The following is a 22,502-nucleotide window of genomic DNA, read 5'->3' on the forward strand; positions in this document are numbered from 1 at the left end:
TTCCCTTTACAAATGATGGTATAATTAATTCAGCCCCTCTCGATGCTAATTCGTCTTTAATAAGAAAGCCACGGTCTGCTAGGACAACATCACCATGATGTATAAAGTCAAGGTAACCAGATTTAAGAGAAATCAATTTATCTGAAGTCCTCCCCCCAAATGCACGTGAAACAAAAGAAATACTTCCACACGGAACAATACTGACTAAAAACTTAATTGTATTGTGGTGCTTATAGTTACTGTAAGTACAAGATCTGGCTGTAAAATTTGATGGAGTCTCTATATAAACTTCTGTACAGTCAATAACAGAAACACATCTGGGAAAGGCCTCCTTAAAGCAGTCTGGTCTAGAGCGTAAAATATCATCTTTATTTGGCCAATGAATCAACCATTTTAATTTGTGGGCTAATTGAGGGATGACACTGTCAATTAAATTGGTAACTAAACTAAGAGAAACTCCAAAACTAAATGAGATATCAGTATGTGGAGAATTTAAACGTAATTTCATTAAAACCAAAAGAAGAATGTCTGCTGAACTCAAAATATTGGAAAAAGGTAAAATACAGGTCACAAAGTTCACCAACCAAATAAAACATGTATAAGATGGCAATCCGGTATAAAATTTTGTTGTTTCTTCTGTTTTCTCCAGGGATAGACTAGAAGCCCTCATATAAGGTGGTTTATTATTTAAAACATTTTTTTCTAACTGCAGTTGTTGAAGTTGATCTATTAGGATTTTGTTTTCACTTATGGCATTTTTTAATAATATACTGCAATTTTCATATTCTCCTTTACCTGAAATATAAAGAGTTATAGATTAACCAAAAATACTATAAACATTTCCATTTGGCAACAAGGACACTTGAAATTTTTCTTAAATTACATAAGCATGATAAGGGTCAAATGACTTTTACTGAAATAATTTACTTTTGTGTGGCTTGTAAACATAATGTAACTTGTACTACAAAAATCATTTCCTTGTTTTACTTTTATAAAAATGTCTAAATTATATATCAAATTTGCAGTTTTCCAATTAAGAAAACCAGATTCACTTTGAGCTTTTGGATACTAATAAAGGATGAATTAAACTCCATCTATATAAACATCAAAGTAACTGAAAAGTGTCACAAGGAACAGCATAACCTGATGAAGGTTGGTGTCATATATCAAGAAGTTGTTTTTACAAGTGCATGGTCTATTTTCTGAATAAAATTGACATTTATCCATTGTAAATGAGCTTGTGTCTGTCCCAAGTGAGGAGCCTATAGTTCAGTGGTTATGATTGGTTCATGTATGTCATATTTGCTTTTAGAATTTCCTTTGCGGTAAATTTAGCTTGTGTGTGTGTGTGTGTTTGTTTGTTTGTTTGATTAGTTGTCTTATTGGCAATCATACCACATCTCACTATTTTCGTACTAACATTTTAAAGAAATAGTTTGCAGAAGACAGGGATTAAAACATCAAAAAATATTAACAAGTACATGTATAGGTACCATACAGCCTTAACCAATGTGCAAAATTAATACTGATGAGATATTAAGCTATCTACATAGAGTCCTAGGAAAATATAAAATGTATGATAAATTTGTTGCCTTTTCATCTCTGTACAAAAAACATTGTTTATTGCACTACTTGATTATGGATTTTATTGCAATTGAATACATTGTGGTATGTTTATACATTTTTTTTTAAATATACGCTGTGCAGCATTTAAATTAACTGCTAATAAATTATTAATGGAGAAACTGAAGGCAACAAGTCAAAAAAGATTATTAACCCTATGAACACATAAGAATAGTAAACTAAGTTCTGGTACCATTTCTGTATTCCATGTCTACATTGCAGTCTAAGTCTTGTAATGGCAGATGATCATTTTCTTTGCCATCAGCTGTCATCAATAAGTCCAACTGCATTCTGCATTCTCTCTCCTTTTGATCAGCAGTTCTTTTAACAGCTCTTTTATATCTTTTAAAAAATAGTGAAAATGTTACAATAAACTGAAACCAGAACTTACTTTGGATACAAATTTTAAGTATTTCTTTTCAAATTAGTAACTGTAGACTACAACATCACTTACTGTGAATTTAGTACTTAGTGAATTGCTGTCTATAAATGAATGATTTTTTTGAAGTATTTGCAATTAGTATATCATAGATGTATTTTATATTCAATTGTTGATTAATATTCTCAAGTTTCTATTATTTTATTTGGCCTAATAAAAGACTTATAATATATCTAAGGCCAAAAAAAAAAAAAAATATGTGTGTTTCCTATTACATCTTTGAAAAAAAAAGGGTAGGTAGGTAGGGTTTTTTTTTTATTTTACCATTTTTATTACATTGAGTCTATGGGAGGGACATTCTGACTTTAAAAGTGCAAACTGAAAAATGACAACAAAAAAACTTTAGGGTAGGCTATTTTTGAGCTTAAAAAATAGGGAGGGTAGGGTAATAGGAAACACACATCTTTTTTTATTTTTATCACAAAAAGCTGTAAACTATATATATGGTATGTATAATGAAAACTGTGAATTGGAATATTATTTAAAAACTAAAGATGATAGAAACATTTTATTACATTAGGTAGGTTGAGACTGGTAGATGGCATAATATTGCAAGTGATAATATGAAATACTTATGTATAACTCTGGAGATATCAGATGAATTTCTTTCTATTTGTAAATGTCCTATATTTAATGATGATCATAAATAGTTATTGAGAAAAGAAATATACTAATCAACCAAATTAATATTGATTCACTTATAGGGTCTTTGCATCGGCACTAAACACATTTATTTAAAAACCAGTTGTTGGCATGACACGGGTTATGTTCTTCTCATATATGTTATGATGGTATGATACTAAACCCCTAACGGGAAGGATTGTGCCTGATATTCATATGATGAAGACATAATCTTTCAATCAGTTTAATTGAAGTCTGGAGCTGGCATGTCAGTTAACTGCTAGTAGTCTGTTGTTATTTATGTATTATTGTCATTTTGTTTATTTTCTTTGGTTACATCTTCTGACATCAGACTCGGACTTCTCTTGAACTGAATTTTAATGTGCGTATTGTTATGCGTTTACTTTTCTACATTGGCTAGAGGTATAGGGGGAGGGTTGAGATCTCATAAACATGTTTAACCCCGCCGCATTTTTGCGCCTGTCCCAAGTCAGGAGCCTCTAGCCTTTGTTAGTCTTGTATTATTTTTAATTTTAGTTTCTTGTGTACAATTTGGAGTTTAGTATGGCGTTCATTATCACTGAACTAGTATATATATTTGTTTAGGGGCCAGCTGAAGGACGCCTCCGGGTGCGGGAATTTCTCGCTGCATTGAAGACCTGTTGGTGACCTTCTGCTGTTGTCTGTTCTATGGTCGGGTTGTTGTCTCTTTGACACATTCCCCATTTCCATTCTCAATTTTATTACTACATATACAACATGTACATTATGTAATTTTTATTGTGTGTACATGTATCTCTTTAACAGTGTAATATGGTATGCTGATAAATAAAGATATAAAACATTGATTCATACCTAAATCTTGTTTAAAACACTTTCCCATAATTGATATATAAAAAAAATGCAGGACTGAACAGAGTGAAAAATAAAAATGTAGGACAAAGATTACAACTAAAAAAAAATGCAGGACAAAATTTTTCATCCTAGCCCCCCCCCCCATAAAAATCAAATGGTAGCTCCCTAAGTATTCATCTTAAACCGGTTCACATTCCGCTATATATTTTATTTCATTAGAAGTCAAAAACCATTCTGCTCGTTCATTGCAACATGCCATAAGATGAAGAGGTCACATTGTCCCTTCACACCTTAGTTAGAATGAGAGAAGGAAATATAACTTGAAGTTACAATTAAAAAATTGATGGCCATTTTTTAAAAATGCATTATATAAGATCAACGATAAAATTAAAATGTTGTTAATAAATCGTCAATAAGGAGCAAGGTCATATGAATCCTGACACAGAGATACCTACACCTTATACCATCAATACTTTCACATACTGCTTATACATGTAGTATTTGAGACACAGACCAAAGTACGCAAATTTAACATTAACTAACAAACCATGAAAATACATGTATATATTACAGTTGACCTATTGGTTACACACTATGTATAAAACAAATTAACCCAAGAATATATCAGTTATGAAGGAAAGAAGAACAATAAAAAAAGAACATCTGAATAAAAACAAATTTCGTAAGGGTTCCGCGGAACCCAGTGTCTCGCCTACTTTTGCTGTTAATCGCAGGCTCAACAAAAATGAGGAAAAAAATTAATAAAAATATTCCTCTCTATACTATCTTTTGATTGTAAGTAGCTTCTGTCCAAGTTTGGTAAAAATCCAGGATAGTTTATCAATCTAATAAATGTTTTAAAAACTTAAAGTGCAGACTGTATGTAATGTTAACTGGAAGAAAAACTAAGTCCATTTACAAGTAAAATACGGAAAAAATGGAATTTATTTTTTACTTTTTTACAAAATTTACTTCTGGATACTATCTTTTGATCATAAACAAGGTTCTTTCCAAGTTTGGTACAAATCCAGGATAGTTTAAGAAAGTTATTAAAATTTCAAAAACTTTAACCACAGAGTGAATGTAATGTTTCATGGCAGAAAAACTAAGTCCATTTATAAGTAAAATACAGAAAAAATGGAATTTTTTTTTTACAAAATTTACTTCTGGATACTATCTTTTGATCATAAACAAGCTTCTTTCCAAGTTTGGTAGAAATCCAGGATAGTTTAAGAAAGTTATTAAAATTTCAAAAACTTTAACCACAGAGTGAATGTAATGTTTCTTGGCAGAAAAACTAAGTCCATTTATAAGTAAAATACAGAAAAAATGGAATTTTTTTTTTTACAAAATTTACTTTTGAATATTATCTTATGATCATAAACAAGCTTCTGTCCAAGTTTGGTAGAAATCCAGGATAGTTTAAGAAAGTTATTAAAATTTCAAAAACTTTAACCACAGAGTGAATGTTATGTTTCTTGGCAGAAAAACTAAGTCCATTTATAAGTAAAATACGGAAAAATTGGATTTTTTTTTTTACAAAATTTACTTTTGAATATTATCTTATGATCATAAACAAGCTTCTGTCCAAGTTTGGTAGAAATCCAGGATAGTTTAAGAAAGTTATTAAAATTTCAAAAACTTTAACCACAGAGTGAATATTTGTGGACGCCGCCGCCGCCAACGGAATGTAGGATCGCTATGTCTCGCTTTTTCGACAAAAGTCGAAGGCTCGACAAAAAAGAGTATATATTTAACATGTTTAACATTGAAAATATATGTCAATTGTCAAATTTGAAGATACATGTAGCAGTCTTGAATTTAATGGATCAAACGTTATTAGGACATATGATAATCCTTTTATATGTCAGTTAGCGTCTCAAAAAAACAGACATAGAAAAATGTTATTAGCAATTAAATCAAAACCATACCAAATATTATTGTTATACACATATATGCACTTTCACAGTACTTTATCTGTGAATGCCCATTATTTTGTCATTGCACAGTCATGTTTTTCTCTAACTCTTTATATTTTTAATAAGCTTTGGATTTTCAAATATTTTCGCCTCGAGCATCACTGAAGAGACATTGATTGTCTAAATGCGCATCTGGTGCAGAAAAATTGGTACCGTTTATGTTATTAATCTTGCGCCCTTAACCCTGAATGTGACCTACCAATTTAGACTTATCACAGGGTTTGAACAAGAGCAACACAACAGGTACCACCAGTATTCGTTCCATGGCCTTTTAGCATCATGAGAATGTGATACTAATTGATATAAGTTTCTTTTACATAGTTTACATAGAAACAAGATGGTATTTTATATATAATTCCCTTTTTGCTAGGAAGATATTCACTGCTAGATATGTGGACAATCTGACATAATAAAATTTGTGGAGTAATTGTGGACAAATTACTAATTCCAAACATGAAAACAAATTGGGCAGCACTTCCCCTTGAAAATGTGAATTTCCACCCTTGCTAGTAGATTCCAGGCCAAAACAGGAAGAATCAAGAAAGAAAATGATCGGTGTGGGGGCAGGTTCATTTATAAAACATGAAACCATACACCATATCATGCCTATGATAGAATATGTTAAAATACAAACCATAGCCTTGTCCTCAAGACCTCATGTCAATTCCAACAAACAATGTCAATGGCAGTCCTTGTACTACCTACACTATACAGGTCTGTGTAATTTATAAGGAGTGAACTAGTTTTAAAAACCCATAAAAATATTGAATAAATAGATACCTATACTTACTTTTATGTTAACAGGTATGGTAAATTGTAAACTGGTTAAAGTCGTAAACATCATTGTTGTTATATATATATATTTGAGACAAGTGCCCGTCAGAAAAATTGCGACACGTTGTTTATGCATTGAAGTTTAGATGTAAAATGGATATAACAAGAACTGGAATACATATGCAATGTTTTAAAGGGTTAAGATAAAGCATTGCTTTTAATTTTTACCATCAATGAAATGTTCACTGCACACTCTGGCTCCCTCGTCACCAGATATCCAAACTTTTCCTGTTAAAGGGTCCCTTCGGTTTATTGCCTTTATCCAAAGCTGTTTTCTTTCTTCATCTTTTGGAATCCTGTGGAATTTGATTCCTGGCTGTTTGTGACTATCTCGATTTCGGCAACCTAACACTACGCACACTTTACCCATGGTTTGTTAGTAAACAGACGACAGCAGACTTCCGTTTCAGTCACATGGCGCCGAACGGAAATGGCCGATTGACGGCCAGACTTCCCCGGATTTAAAAATAGAACCGAGATGACGTCATCGATAAAACCTCATCAGTGTTGTTCGGTCACGAGTTGAATATTTTTCGATATTTGAATTCTTTGATTAGTTATTCTTTTTATTACATTGGCAAATGGCTTTTTTTACTGAAATTAATGTAGAAAATGTAAGGAACTATGTCTTTTTTCTACGCATTCACAATTTGTTTTGATCCGACGTTATCGACGTTTTGACAGTCGGAAAGCAAGCCCTTAGAAACGACCGTTGTTGCTACTTTCTTAAGACAACAATGGGACTGATATTAAAACCCGCCATTCTGAAATTGCGTTAATTTCGCGGAAAAAATAATTTGGCGCCAATTTGGAATTTTTTCTTTTTTCTGTTTCTCACTTGCCATTAGGGTCAGAAATAGATTTCTTTCAATTTTTCAAGCATGGTTCTTATTATCAAAGAAAATAATACTTAAACATGTTATAAATTGTCCGTCTTTTAAAAATAACGTAATGCCTTTGATCGTCGTTTAAGAATTATGCGAAATTGTCTGTTATTTTTTTCTTCTTTTTTTCCAGATAAACAAAGAATATACAAACTATATAAAAAATTAATAATAAGTATCTCAAAGTTAAAACAAAAATCAAGTCTAACGTTCTATCACCCCTTAGGAAACCCCGTTCGAACTAAATTCCAAACGAAAGACATTTTTTGACATTGTAGTTTTTTTTATCTTACACATCGATGTCAACTTGCATCTTTACACAATGTACACACATTTAGTGTGTTTGTTTGAAAAAGCAATGCCAATGGCGAGTTCAGCTGTGAATATTTGACTGGATTAATTATTCTCTTTAAGTCAGTGAATTGTTTAACTTAACTAAAACAAGGAAGGTAAGGAAATCGTATACTGTCTTTACACAACCTTAACCAAAACTCATTCATCGTTTATAATATTATAAAAAAATTTGTGATGAAGTAATCCTGCAAAACTGCCAAAGGTAAATGAAAAAGTCTTGTCCTAAATATAAACTTAAAACAATCTCTTTCAGACTAGCATTTTAATCACTCTTATTCAAAGCATGTTCATACTGACATGAAGTGTGACTTACTTATGACTTGTGATCTAAAACATAATATTGTTGACTTAGCACTCAGAATCTGCTCTGAAATACTTTTATATAAATATAAAAATGCATAATTGTTAAAAAAAAATAAACAGAAGAAGAAAAATATTAGACCCAGTCTTTTTTGTTCTCATCTATTTTCAAGTTCATGATTAGAACCATTTATTTATTGGTTTAGTGTTTTTTTTATAATTTGAGTCCATTCATTAGAATCTGCATGGAATCAGTGAGACAAAATTTATTGTTATATCTAGTTTGTTCATACAAGAATTGCAAACTAATTTCCTTTTATTTCAAATAATGAAGAATTTACATTCAGAATACTTTCATTATGGTCTCGTTTAAGTTTAAATGAAAAAGGTAGGATCAGGTATCAGTAATGAAAAGGAGTTCCTGTATTTGATCATTTTAATCCTGTCTTGATTCATTATTCATGAATATTTTGGCTACCCCTTGTTTGATTAAAGTAGAAATTTATTTCTGTGTTGAAATAATTTGGTTACAGCAGTATAAATACTTACCAAAATATAAATATTAAATTAACTCTTGGAATAATAATATTATGGCACATACTGACATAGGGCCTATTTGAGTATTTCACTGAGACTGAGTTCTGAAAAGTGATAAAATGTGTTTCGCTAATTTTTTTGCACATGTCTTTAGTATCAAAATATATTCAATAAAATTATTTTAAAAATATCCTCATGTAAATAACAGCATATGGTGCTTAATATAATAATAGTTTGATGAGAGTGTCAAACAAAGGGACGTAACTCGTAAATTACTATCGGCCCCGCTTCGTCAGAAATATCGACACATCGAAGTGGCACATTTGCGTATTACAGCGTATTAAGTGGCACAAATTTGACATATCATAGTCAAAGTTATGTTACATAACATAATTTAAATTCAGCATAGCTTCCCGAGAAGTTAAGAAAGAAAATTACGATTTTAATTTCCAATGACCGATTTTTTTGGTCAACACCTAGACTTTGAAGACACATTTTGAGAGAAAAAAATTAGTTTAATCCATAATTGAGTGGATCAATATTTTTCTTATATACTCAAGAATGTTCACTTAAAAGCAAATTAGTTTTAATTCATGCAAAAAACTACAAATTCCAAAAAACGGGCTTCACTTTTTTTGGTAAAAAAATGCCCATATATGGTAATCACATGACTTCCATTGTTGCTTTAAGAAATGGGGTCAAACCGGGGTCAGCTTTCCGACTGTTGACAACGCCTATTGTTGTATGACGTCAGAGAGTGAAATAACCACGTTTATTTCACATGTGAAATTATCGGTTTTTATTTGACTGGGAAATCAATGTAATTCAATGCTACCAATGTAATAATTACATTTATTATTCCTGCTACGCTTTATTCAAATTGGTCTGGTGATTTCAAAGACGGTGAGAGTGTTAGTTGTCTAAGGAAAAGGGAACCGATGTCAAAGGCAACGTGACGACTATAGTTCACATTAGCCTTAGGACCAGATGAGCTAAAAGTTGCCGTAATCTTGCTAATTTTGTTACTGCATGGACAAAGAGCTGATTATAAAGATTGTGTAGTCGATACCATATGATATCCGCGGGTATGGAACGCCGACACTGTCTTATTATGACATTTCTCATTATATGATGTTCATTTACCATTATATGATGTCATTTTACCCTTATATGATGTAAAAATGACATTGTATGATGTGCACTTATCCTTATATGATGTACACTTGTCATTATGTGATGTGAACTTGTCCTTATATGATGTACACTTGTCATTATATGATGTGAAGTTGTCCTTATATGCTGTCCAAACACATTTATATGAGGTGCAAAAACATCTTTATATCATGTCCACAATTCATTGAATGATGTGCTTTTTCCATTATGTTATGTGATTGAGTCCTTATATTATGTGATGCTTTCCTTATACGATGTAGAAACGGCATTATGTGATGTACAATCACCTTTATACGATATGCAATCACCTTTATATGATGACAATTTGACATTATCTGATGTGCAAATTATATTATATGATGTGCAAATTATATTATATGATGTGCAATTTATCTTATATGATGTGCAAATGGTCTTATATGATGTGCAAATTATCTTATATCATGTACAGATGTCTTTATATTATGTGCAAACTTCTTTATATGATGTGAACTTATCCTTATGTTATGTGCTAACATCGTTATATGGTGTGGTTCGGTTTACATCTTTATATGATGTCAGAACATCATTATCATGATGTCGAAACATCATTATGATGATGTGCATTCATCGTCCTGATGGTCAATGAACATGATTACGATTAAAGCGATTACTCACTACGTCAGAACTGATTCCAATCTGCTTCTGCGGAGTAACAATTAATCAGGCTCAAATTTTTAGCTGTCGTTTGGAAAATGGTTGAGATTTAAAAAGAGATAAACCTTGGCATATTAGTACCTCGTTTTAAGATGTAAAAAATCACACCTGATATTGTTGGAAAAATGTCAAAATATATGAATTGCAACGTTTTGTTTTAATCCATTGGTCTAAAATAATAAACATACGGAGTCTGCAATAATGAACATACGGTTGAAATTATTAAATTTAAGAAATAATTCTTTTATTTCATGCTCTTTGCTCATTTTAACAAGGGAGGGCATTCAGTGGCGTAGCTACCATTGACGCAACGACGCACTTGCGTGCACAAACGAAATGGCCCCAAAAAAAATTATAATTAAAAAATCATAGCAGTCAAAAAAAGAAAGAGTGCGATTGACTGTCACTTTATATATATAGCTGGGATATTTATCCATCTAAGAAACCAGACCATCTCTGTGCAACATTGAAGATGACGCCGAAAGAACTTTGCCCAAATATATATTCTGTATTCTGCAAATACTTCTCACCATGCCACCCTCAACCTCTACTGCTGAACGCTCTTTCGGCGCTCTGAAACGCGTAAAAACGTATCTGATATCGACCATGGGACAAGAAAGACTTTCTTCACTTGCACTGCTGCACGTTCATTCTGATTTTGACATTGACACTAAAGAAGTTATTGACACGTTTAACAATGCTAGGCAAATGAAAATGTTACTCTCCTAAAGGACCTCGGTTGTTAACTTCAGTCTTACATACGGTCTTACATACGAACGTCACATTCATATATCACCAAATTAAAAATTGATTGTTTGAATTGCATTGTTTTCGTATGTTAACATATATGTCATGAGATGATCCAGTTCTCTAGCCCTTTCTTTCTTTGAAGCATAATAAATTGGCGAGCGTTGCAAAGTTTTTAGAATTTTTTAGTCAGTTTTAGGTCTTTGATTTGATATACTAGTATAGCAAAACACTCAACTGTGCATACTTCACTTCAAAATTAACCATCATAGATCGAAAAAAGATTCATTTTCTGTAAAAAAAAGGGTCCAAAATTTTTGCTCCGCTCGGCAACTTCTGCGTGCAGATCATTATAAGTCTAGCTACGCCACTGGCATTATATTTGTCAATTTCTGTACACCATAAAAAAAAATCTATAAGAAGTTAATACACGAATTTCTAGTATGTACATTAATATAAATTTTGCCTTGCTGATTATTTTAGCTGTTCGAGTTTCTCTTTATATATTCTCAAGATAGACACAAAAGAATGGGAAAAAAATCGGACTTTGATAGGGTAATGGCTTATATAAGGGACAGTCATTTGTAACCCCAAAAAGAGGGATAGGAAGAAATAAAAGGGGCCTTTAATTTCATCATTTTTTTAATGGAAAGGTGCATTCAATTTTATATAGTTATAGATTTGCGGTATAATGTTATGGCGATGTCTTCAAAATCCGTAGGCATCAATTTTTACGCCTGGTTCCGCTCGCCTCAATTGTTAAAACCTGAATCCTTAGTTTCAACAATTTCACTAGCAGAAATTTTTTCATCTGAAGCTAATATCGAATGAAGGTGTGGTAAATATAAATGAGACCATAACCGGCAAATCTAAATTAAGTTCGTGAAGTCGCAAACAACTTCCACACTTGAAGTTCTAGATTCACTACTGACGCAATATTTTAAACTTATACTGCATTTAAAAACTTAATACGATTTTTTTGTTATTACGAACAAAAGTATTGAAAATGTGTGTATGTGCGTTTGTGTGTAATTGTCCGGTGGTGGCTTTTTTTTTTGGGGGAAGAGGGGGGGTGGGGGGGTTGAAATTTGTAGGTCTTTGGAAAAGAGGGTATTTATTGACTGTTTTTCCTTCTTCAAGGTGTAGACTTGAAAAAAAATAAGAGAAATTCCACTGTTTCCTCACACGTCACCACCCCCAATGAAAGAAAATTACCATAATTATTACTTATTTATTTATTTTAACATTCCGATATATTGTTACCAAAGAGATTTCTACTTACGTAGCTTTCGTTTTTGACTGGTTACCGATTTATAAATACGGACATTATAGAGTGCAAAATAACATTCCTTATCGCTTGTTATAAGTTTATTTCTTCAATGAATACTCATAAAAAATTATTTTTTTTAGATCACAGATTAATAATATATAATTTGTACCACTACAATATAATAGTTATTACGGTGAGGTTGAATTCCCGAACATTTATTCATCATCCACGCACGAACCTGTCTCAGAAAAAAAAATATATCTCTGTACATTAACATTACTTTCAGGTACAGATATGATTTTTTTCTGGGACAAGTGCTTGTGACCATCCACAAGAATTTGCGGTCATCCGATGATCAGTACTTCACTACTTTGATTATATCTGTTCTTGTCTATACCAGTTTTCAAGAAAAGGTTTCTTTATAGATAATTAAGTTATCAAAATAATAGCCAATAAAACAACAAAACTCAAAATTGCCCAAAAAGGACCTTTACTATAGAGTTTACTCAGAAACATTGCACTATTTGTTTTTTTAAATCTATTATAGTTTCCAGGATAAACGCAAAATGTTAAAAGCCGCTGCCGTAAATCTTCACTTTGAAAAATTCAAAATACAACTCTCTATCTGTAAGAGAACAACAGGTCTCAGTAAACAATAAATAAATGCAGTGTTTAAGTTCATTTAGACACCAATCTGATTAGATTTCAGGTATTGTGTGTTCAAGCTTTGCTTACGCCGATATGAAAACGCTCAATTCAAGACCATTGGGATTCTCTGGTTTTGTCGGATTGATCCACACCTTCAAAAATATGAAGGCTGAAATTTTATTGGCTGATGTAATATTAACCAGGACAGAAAGTAAAACGAAGTGTTGTCAGATCCTTGTAACCAAAGCTTAGACAGATGATCTGTACATTATATATTAATCATTTGTTAGACACCGTCCGACTGTAGTGTGGGTAGGAGCACGTGTATTTCCTTGATGGACTTTAATAAAAAAGAACATGGTTATTTTTTTTTTAATTTCATTATTGTTTTATTTTTCCCTGATTTAAAATGGAAACAAACTATTTCGCTCCCCTTCTGAAAATATAAAATCTCTTTCAAGAAATTTGGAATCAAACATTTTCCAAAAATGTTGCCCCCCCCTCACCAAAAAAATTAGCGGCTTCCCACAAAACCTTTTATATTGCGGGTTACTGCATGTGGTGGTGCTTTCGTGGTAGCATGTTCGCATAGAGTGGGAGAGGTCATGGGTTCGACCCCCGGCCGGGTCAAATCCAAAGACTTTCAAATTGATATTTGCTGCTTCCCTGCTAAGCCCGCTAAATTAAGGAATAAGAGCAAAAGCTGGTCGGCTCGGAATCAGAAGAATTTGTCCGGGTCAGGTGACATGTCTTCCTTCGGAAAGTTACCTTGTGAACTAGCATGTTAAAAATCCGGCACAGGGTGTCGGTCTAGTACAAAGCAGGGTTAATATTCATATCACATTACAGCTATTTTCCTAATGCATGTAGTTTAAAGGTTTGATTGGCTTGATTGCTTTGTTTTTATAAATGTTTGCTCATGCATTTTAATTAAGTTTTACAATTCTAATCAACAGATAGGCTGGGTTTCAGCTTGTATGATGTTATTGAATGCTTGAACAAACATTTATACAAACAAAGCAAGCAAGCCAACCAAACCTTTAAACTACATACATCAGGAAAATAGCTGTAACATGTTCTTGTACGAATATGCATATCAATTTGCCGCTGCACATCAAGCATCCATCCATAACCATCTATATTGAAGTTGTGAAATATATGCACGGAAACATAATAAAAAGCTGAAAGCAAATGAAAAACACCGAGTTGAAGTTCATTCCATATCTCCTTTAAAGCATTTTGGATGAAAGAGATGGGCGCTCGCTGGTCGAGTGGTGTGAATAGTCGAACTACTGTATCACTTGTCTGTCGACACTTAGGTGTGTGAGTTCGAATACCGCATGTGGCAGGTAAGCTCAACTCCTATCTTAATTGACCAGAATTGTCAGTTTTCCAAACGAAGGTTGGGTGGTCTCTCTGGGAACTTCGGCTTCCTCCACCAATATAAACTCACCGCCACGAAATAGCATGAAAGTGTTGAAAGTGGCGGTAAATATAAATCAATCAACAAATTAATCAATCAATCATCCATACCGGTATAATTATGGCCTCTAAATCTATATCTTTATTCTCATAAAGTCAATGTATGACATCAGTACAGAGATAACAATAATAACTTTACAATATATACAAAACAAGAGAGAGGTTTCAAAAGTCTTTAGTCAGGAGGATAAAAAATTTAAGATATATTTCTAATTCTCTTTCCAGATCTTCTGGTATAGTTCTGTTAAGTCCTGTAATATTTTTACTCACTAAGAATTTTTTTTAGTCAATCAAAAGTAAAGAAAATAGAAAAGGTGATAAGTTTACTCCTTGTCGAACACCATTGTCACAAGCAAACAAAGTATTTCGAATTATAATTACTAGAAGATGCCAGCGAAAGCGCGGAACAATTGGGCAAGTGTTGAAACAAAGAGTGTGGACACAGTAATAAGGTGGACACAGTAAGGATTTGGACACGTTTAATGCATTTAATTCTTTTTTCTTTAAAGAGACGAAAACGAGGAACATAATGCAAAAGACGGGCATCACCCCATTCATCTCTGTTGGAAAATAAAAATATCAAATACCCTAAATTGAAAAAGTGTGGCAAAGTGTGATTTTCAGTGGTTTTTTTTTCCCTTTTAACTAAATAACCGTATGAACTACGTAAAGTCCTTTGACATTACCGAAAAGGATCAAAATGAGTACACAATGAAAAAAATCCCATCTAATCGGATGAAAAATAAAATCCAAAACACTTCACCAGGAATCAACCCCTCTGTATCTCAGAAACCGTTGACGCCACTCCAAATCTGTTGTCATACTCAAGTTGCAGAATTTTATTAGCAATTAAAAAAATCTCCATTAAAATAAGTTGAAAATAAACAATCTGTATATTCAAATATGTGAACATTACCCAACCTGACCATTTCGCATTTCGCGGGCAGTACGTGGACTAAGCATGCGGCCTCCAAATTTGGACATTTTGGCTTTTTCTGTGGAAAAAAGATTGTTTCAAAGACAAATTAAGGAAGTACAAAACACTACATGTATACGTCATATATCACAAATATTTCCGACTTTGTATGGTTTTGTAGGAGTAACACTACATTATACATCTTACCATTTATATTATTCAATAACATTTTATAAAACAAACCATCTCGCCATATTATGCACGAGTAGATAATTTTATAGCTATTGTTGTGAAATATTTTTAAAACTGACTGTGAGTTCAATGGTGCATTTTGCAATGAATGGAAATAAGAAGATGTGGTATGAGAGCCAATGAGAAAACTCTCCACCCAAGTCATAATTTGTAAGAGTAAACAATCATAGGTCAAAGTACGACTTTCAACACGTAGCATTTGCTTAACCCAAATAACAAGCTATAAAGAGCCTCAAAATTTGTTTTATCATATTTTCGCCACAGCCGCAAATTTCTCCAATTAGCTCCTGTATCAATTGATCTTAATCTCCCTCCGAAATGTTTGAAACGTTGATTTTGTTAAATTGCATTGTCTCATTTTTCCTAGTAATTGCACTCTCGCTAGCGATAGACACATATTTGAGCTGGGTTTATAGTTTACAGAAGCAGATCGGAATCAGTTATGACGTAGACAGTAATCATTCTACTCGTAATCATGTTCAATGACCATAACGACGATGAAAGCACATCATATAATGACGTTTCGACATCATATAATGAAGTAAACCAAACCACATCATATAAGATTACAAGCACATAATATAATGACACAACCACATCATATAAAGATATTTGCACATAATATAATGGTAACTGCACATCATATAATGATATGTACACATCATATAAGTATATCTGCACATCATGCAAGTATATTTGCACATCATATAAGGATCTTTGCACATAATATAAGTACATTTGCACATCATATAAGAATGTTTGCACATCATATAAGAATGTTTGCACATGATATAAGTACATTCGCACATCATATAAGTACATTTGCACATCATATAAGAAAAATTTGCACATCATATACGTATATAAGCACATCATATAAGTATATATGCACATCATATAAGTATATATGCACGTCATATAAGTATGTTTGCACATCATATAATGATGTTTGCACATCATATAATGATGTTTGCACACCATATAATGATGTTTGCACATCATATAAGGATGTTTCCACATCATAGAAAGGTGTTTGCACATCATATAATGACAAGTGCACATCATATAAAGGTAAATGCACATCATATAATGAAAATGGTCATAACAAGACAGTGTTGGCGTTCCATACGCGGGTATGTTCCATTTGTCTTTACCACAATCCCGTCCTCTTTCCTCAATTGTGACACCCCCGAATTTGTACTAACGACGGATGCCACTAGTGGAACAGAATCTGCTTGCCCTTCCGGAGCACCTGATATCCCTCATTTTTGTTTTGTTTTGTACGTGTTGCTCAGTCTTTAGTTTTGTAATTAATGTTTTATGAACTTGTCTATCTTCGTCTTTCTCAATTTACGCCGTAGCGTTGTCGGTCAGTTCTCTCGACATACCGAATGTTAAATGTCCAATTACCAATTGTATCTCCCCCTCTTTTGTATATCAATGATCCTTGTCAAACTGATCGTATGTAAAGTATAATAGTGGATCAACACGACAGTACAGTACTAGTATATATCAGGTTAAGGCGATGTGCAGTGTAACCGTAACAGTGATTCATAACTACATGTACATATAATTTGGCTATTCTTTTAAGGGTCCTTTTGATCATATGGCTCCTGACGTTCTTCGTATTTAAACATCCATGGCTTTCAAATTTTAAGGTTTGAGAGTTCATGAATAAAATCAATTTCAGAAAAGCACTTCGGACGCACGAAATTTGTAAAGTGTTGTTTTCATCAACAAATGAGCATCGAAACTATTTTCAGTGGGATTAGAAAAAGTATTCAATGCGAATTAAACTGATTTCGCTTTTCAATGATTACACTTAAGTCAATTTTATATAAACACAAGAGTGCTTTGTTTTTCTCTGATTGTTAATGACGTTTTAACACTAAATCCATTGGATGTTGGGTGTGTATACTGATTAATATTTTAGTCTTAGATACATGATTTGTTTGTTAGTTGTTATTGGCTTTGTATCGTTCTGATGAGTTAAGCCCTTTTCAACAGATCGTTATAGTTTGTTCTTATGTTGTATTATTATACCTCAGTATGTTTTTTCTATATAAAAAAGAATGAAATATTTGTGCTATTTCATTCCACAGACTATTTGCCAGTCAATAGTTTCAAAGACTATTTCCCCGGTCAATAGTTTTATAAACATATTTCCCGTACTTTTTCATACTAATTTTTCATTGGACAACAATGACGTCATCGACTATTCTGCTTGGATTTGTGCGCTTGCCAACGTTAAACTCTGAAATATCGTAAACGTTATAATCTGTATGTACCTGTCGTAATTTCAAATTTCAAATTAATATATTACTTACCAGAAGCAATTTAAAAAGAAAATCTACGCGACATATTTTAAGAACTAAAACATGTAATGTATGGTATTGGTCTGTCGTCGTCTTCATAATCTGGGATTGCTTTGGTGTACGGTAAAATATTTTAGCTAATGTTTATCATATGCACGGGAATTTTTACACAAGGATTCCTGGTCTTGATTACAGTAAATAGATTATTGACAAATACCACACAGGGGAAAAAACCTGATAGTTCATGTTGTACATGTCTATGTGATCATTTTTTTTTCAAGTGGTGTATGTAGTCTTTTTAGAAAGTTGTTTTGTTCGGTATAATAAAACACTTAATGACTGGTTATGAGGGTAATAGCAAGTTTGTTGTCCCTTTGAAACTAACTATTGCCCTCGGCTTCGCCTCGAGCAATAGTTGGTATCTCAGGGACAACAAACTTGCTATTACCCTCATACCCAGTCAATAGGTGTATACTGTTACACCACTGTCCCAGGTTTTGGGGCAGCATGTTAAACCCCCGCTAAATTCTGTATGTGCCTGTCCCAAATCATGCAGGAGCCTATAATTCAGTGGTTGTCGATTGTTGCTGTATATCATATTTGTTTTTCGTTTGTTTTGTACATCAATCAGACCGTTAATTTTCTCGTTTGAATTGTTTTGCATTTCTCATTTTAGGACCTTTTATATAACTCTGCGGTATGGGTTTTACAAATTGTTATAGGCCGTACGGTGACCTATAGTTGTTAACTTCTATGTCATTTGGTTTCAGGTGGAGAGTTGTCTCATTGGCAATCGTACCACATCTTATGTTTATATTCACACTGAAATGTCTAGCCTGATTTATTGATCATGATCGAAATTATGTTGAAAGTCTTAGAAAATTGTCATAAAAGTATCACATACAAATTATGTTTTCGATGATCCATTTAAAGATCAAATGAAACCCTGTCAGACGGACAATCATTCAATACACCAAATATAGTTAACCTATTGCTTATAGTATCCGGGAAAACAAATCTAATAAAGAGAACAAATCTTTTGACCAATAAACCATGAAAATGAGATCAAGGTCAGAAGAACTCTGCTAGAAAACATGTATACTATGCAACCATTCCATACAACACACATAATGAACCTAATACTTTTAGTACTAGAGAATAAACTTTTTGAATGTGTTTATTACACTTCCATACAATCTTATGAATCACATGTTCTCTTATTTTATCAAATGATAATTTTGAAAAATCTGATATGCATTTGCTGCAACTCATATAATAAATAAATAATGAATTCAAACTTTTACTACTAAATTCTTTCCAAGATAGAAAATGTGGTATGATTGCTAATGAGACTATCCACCATATACACAGATTTGGTTATGAAATTTGGCTGTACCTTTAGAATTCTTATTAAAACACCCCAATTTTTACGGTGATTTTTGTTTATAGATCCCGTAAATTTTCTATTTTATTTTTTACTTTTGATTAAACTTGTGCTTATAAAGGCTATCAATTGAACACCGTAGTAAAATCCCCAAAAAATGTTTTTATCGGTTCTAAAATTGTTTTCGTTTTTTTCAAATTTAAAAAAAAGACTAAATATATTTAGCTATACATATATATTCAGTTTTGAGTACTCATGATCCAACATCCTATTGATAATTTTTACTTATATTTTGGCATTGCACAAGGTCATGCATTTCTGCAGACTAATTGTGAAGTCTTTAACCTAATCTGTTGGATTGATACTTTATTCTGGGAGAACATGATTTATTCTTTAGTTGTTATTGCCTTTGAACTAGTTTTCAGTAAATAAGAGTACTCTTGCATCTACGCTTTGTGTCTATTATTTTTATGATTTTAGATTTTTTGTGCTTCATACAGTTCTATTTAGTTAAGCCATTTGCAACTGATTTTTACAGTTTGTTCTTAAACAAATCTGTCCCAGGTAAGGGGAAGGGTTGTACGCTCACAAACATGTTTAATCCTGCTCATTCTTAATGTGTCTGTCCAATGTATGGACCCTGTAATTCAGCGGTCGATGTTGCTTCGTGTGTTTTATTTGTTTTTTCTTAAATTTTCTTGTTTGAATTGCTTCGCATTTTTCATGTCGGGGCCTTTGACAGCTGACTATACGGTATGGAGTTTTCTCGTTGTTGATGGCCATACGCGACCTATAAATGCTGGTATTCACAACATTTGAACTCTGTTGGATAGTTGTCTCAGTGCCAAGCACACCACTTCTCCTTATTTTTAAATGAACCTTGGAAACACAACGCAGACTTTTTGGACCTTGAAAATGAGATCAAGAGCAGACGAAACTAAAGTCAATGTAGACCATAAAATCATTTCATATACATGTTCTAAATATAGTTGACCTATTGGTTATAATACCTGAAAAACAGACCTTAATATGAAAATTTTACATTGACCAATAAACCCAGAAAATGGGGTCAAGGTCAGATGAACCCTGCCAGATAGACTTGTACACAATAACTCATTCCATACATCAAATATAATTGACCTCTTGCTTATAGTATCTGAGGTAGCGACATGACCACAAAAACTTAACCTTTATCACTTATCTATGAAATGAGATCAGGTAAAGCCTGTCTGAAGGACATGTAGACCTTGCAAGATTCCATATACCAAATATAGGGATACTACTGCTCATAAAATTTAAAGTCATGATGACTTATTTGTAGATCATGTCTTGTAAATCATTTTTGTCGAGCCTTCGACTTTTGTCGAAAAAGCGAGACATAGCGATCCTACATTCCGTCGGCGTCGGCGTCGTCGGCGGCGTCCACAAATATTCACTCTGTGGTTAAAGTTTTTGAAATTTTAATAACTTTCTTAAACTATCCTGGATTTCTACCAAACTTTGACAGAAGCTTGTTTATGATCATAAGATTATATTCAAAAATAAATTTTGTAAAAAAAAATTCCATTTTTTCCGTATTTTACTTATAAATGGACTTAGTTTTTCTGCCAGGAAACATTACATTCACTATGTGGTTAAAGTTTTTGAAATTTTAATAACTTTCTTAAACTATCCTGGATTTCTACCAAACTTGGAAAGAAGCTTGTTTATGATCTTAAGATAGTATCCAGAAGTAAATTTTGTAAAAAAAAAAATCCATTTTTTCCGTATTTTACTTGTAAATGGACTTAGTTTTTCTGCCAGTTAACATTACATTCACTCTGTGGTAAAAGTTTTTAAAATTTTAACAACTTTCTTAAACTATCCTGGATTTGTACCACACTTGGACAGAAGCTTGTTTATGATCAAAAGCTAGTATCTAGAAGGAAATTTTGATAAAATTTTGTTCCATTTTTTCCGTATTTTACTTATAAATGGACTTAGTTTTTCTTCCAGTCAACATTACATACAGTCTGCAGTTTAAGTTTTTAAAACATTTATTAGATTCATAAATTATCCTGGATTTTTACCAAACTTGGACAGAAGCTACTTACATTCAAATGATAGTATAGAGAGGAATATTTTTATTAATTTTTTTTCTCATTTTTGTTGAGCCTGCGATTAACAGCAAAAGTAGGCGAGACACTGGGTTCCGCGGAACCCTTACGAATTTTTTCTAATAAAATTTCTCTGTATCTATTAAAGTTTGCAAAATAAGACAAAAATGAAAAAAAAATAATAAAATTTGACATTTAAGGGTAATAACTCCTATTTATAAGAATTTAGATTGATTGATTGTTGGTTGCTTAACGTCCAGTGGCAAATAAGAATTTAGAAGTCATCTGACAGTTTTGATGTAAATGGACAGCTGGTAGATATCAATATTCTGAACATTTGTGCCCCTGTCTGATTTTCTCTATTCATAGCGGTTTTCAAGATAATAGACAAAACTTGCATTTACTCCTATGTTCCATTTTTAGCCGGGTCGGCCATCGTGGTTGACAGGCGGGGTCATCTGACACATTTTTAAACTAAATACCCCGATTATGTTTGTGGCCAAGTTTGATCAAATTTGACCCAGTAGTTTCAGAGGAGAAGATTTTTTTTAAGTGAATGGACGACGATGACGTACATGTACGACAGACACCAAGTGATGAGAAAAGGTAAGCTAAAAACGCCTCTGCTCGTTTTTAAAAGTGTAATTCAGTTAAAATTTGGATGATTTCGATGCAGATACCAGTAAGTCATGTCCAGAAAGATATATCTATTATGGTCTCAAGTGAAACTAATTCAACTGAGGTATTGATTGTCAATGTTGAAACAAACATACTGAAATGACAAATATCAATGCTGATGTTATGTTACCCATTGTGAGGGACTCCTATTGTACTGACATCTTCACAAACTTCCTACTCAACCTAAAACAATCATTTTAAAGTCAATGCCTGAAAATGTGGGGTTTCATAGAAAGGAGACATATAGATGTGAATGTAACTGCATACCAAATCAATAATCAACCAAAATTAGTTTGTTTCTCTTTTGCTTTTTGTTGGTTTGATGTTGAGAGGGGCCAAATTTCTCAATTTTTACTTTACTAAAACAAGTTGTGTAAAATTTACAGGAAATCAATTTAGGTCACTTTTTTTTTTAAGAA

The 22,502-nt window shown here is 32.6% G+C and overlaps 1 protein-coding gene across 1 annotated transcript in view; it reads left to right on the plus strand.

The window, feature by feature from the left end:
* Positions 1-22,502, plus strand: part of LOC127728339 (calcium channel flower-like) — a 172,782-nt gene that overhangs the window by 76,640 nt on the left and 73,640 nt on the right. The window lies entirely within an intron of this gene.

This window comes from Mytilus californianus, unplaced genomic scaffold (genome assembly GCF_021869535.1).
Source record: "Mytilus californianus isolate M0D057914Y unplaced genomic scaffold, xbMytCali1.0.p SCAF_2, whole genome shotgun sequence".
In the NCBI taxonomy this organism is placed as follows: Eukaryota; Metazoa; Mollusca; class Bivalvia; order Mytilida; family Mytilidae; genus Mytilus; species Mytilus californianus.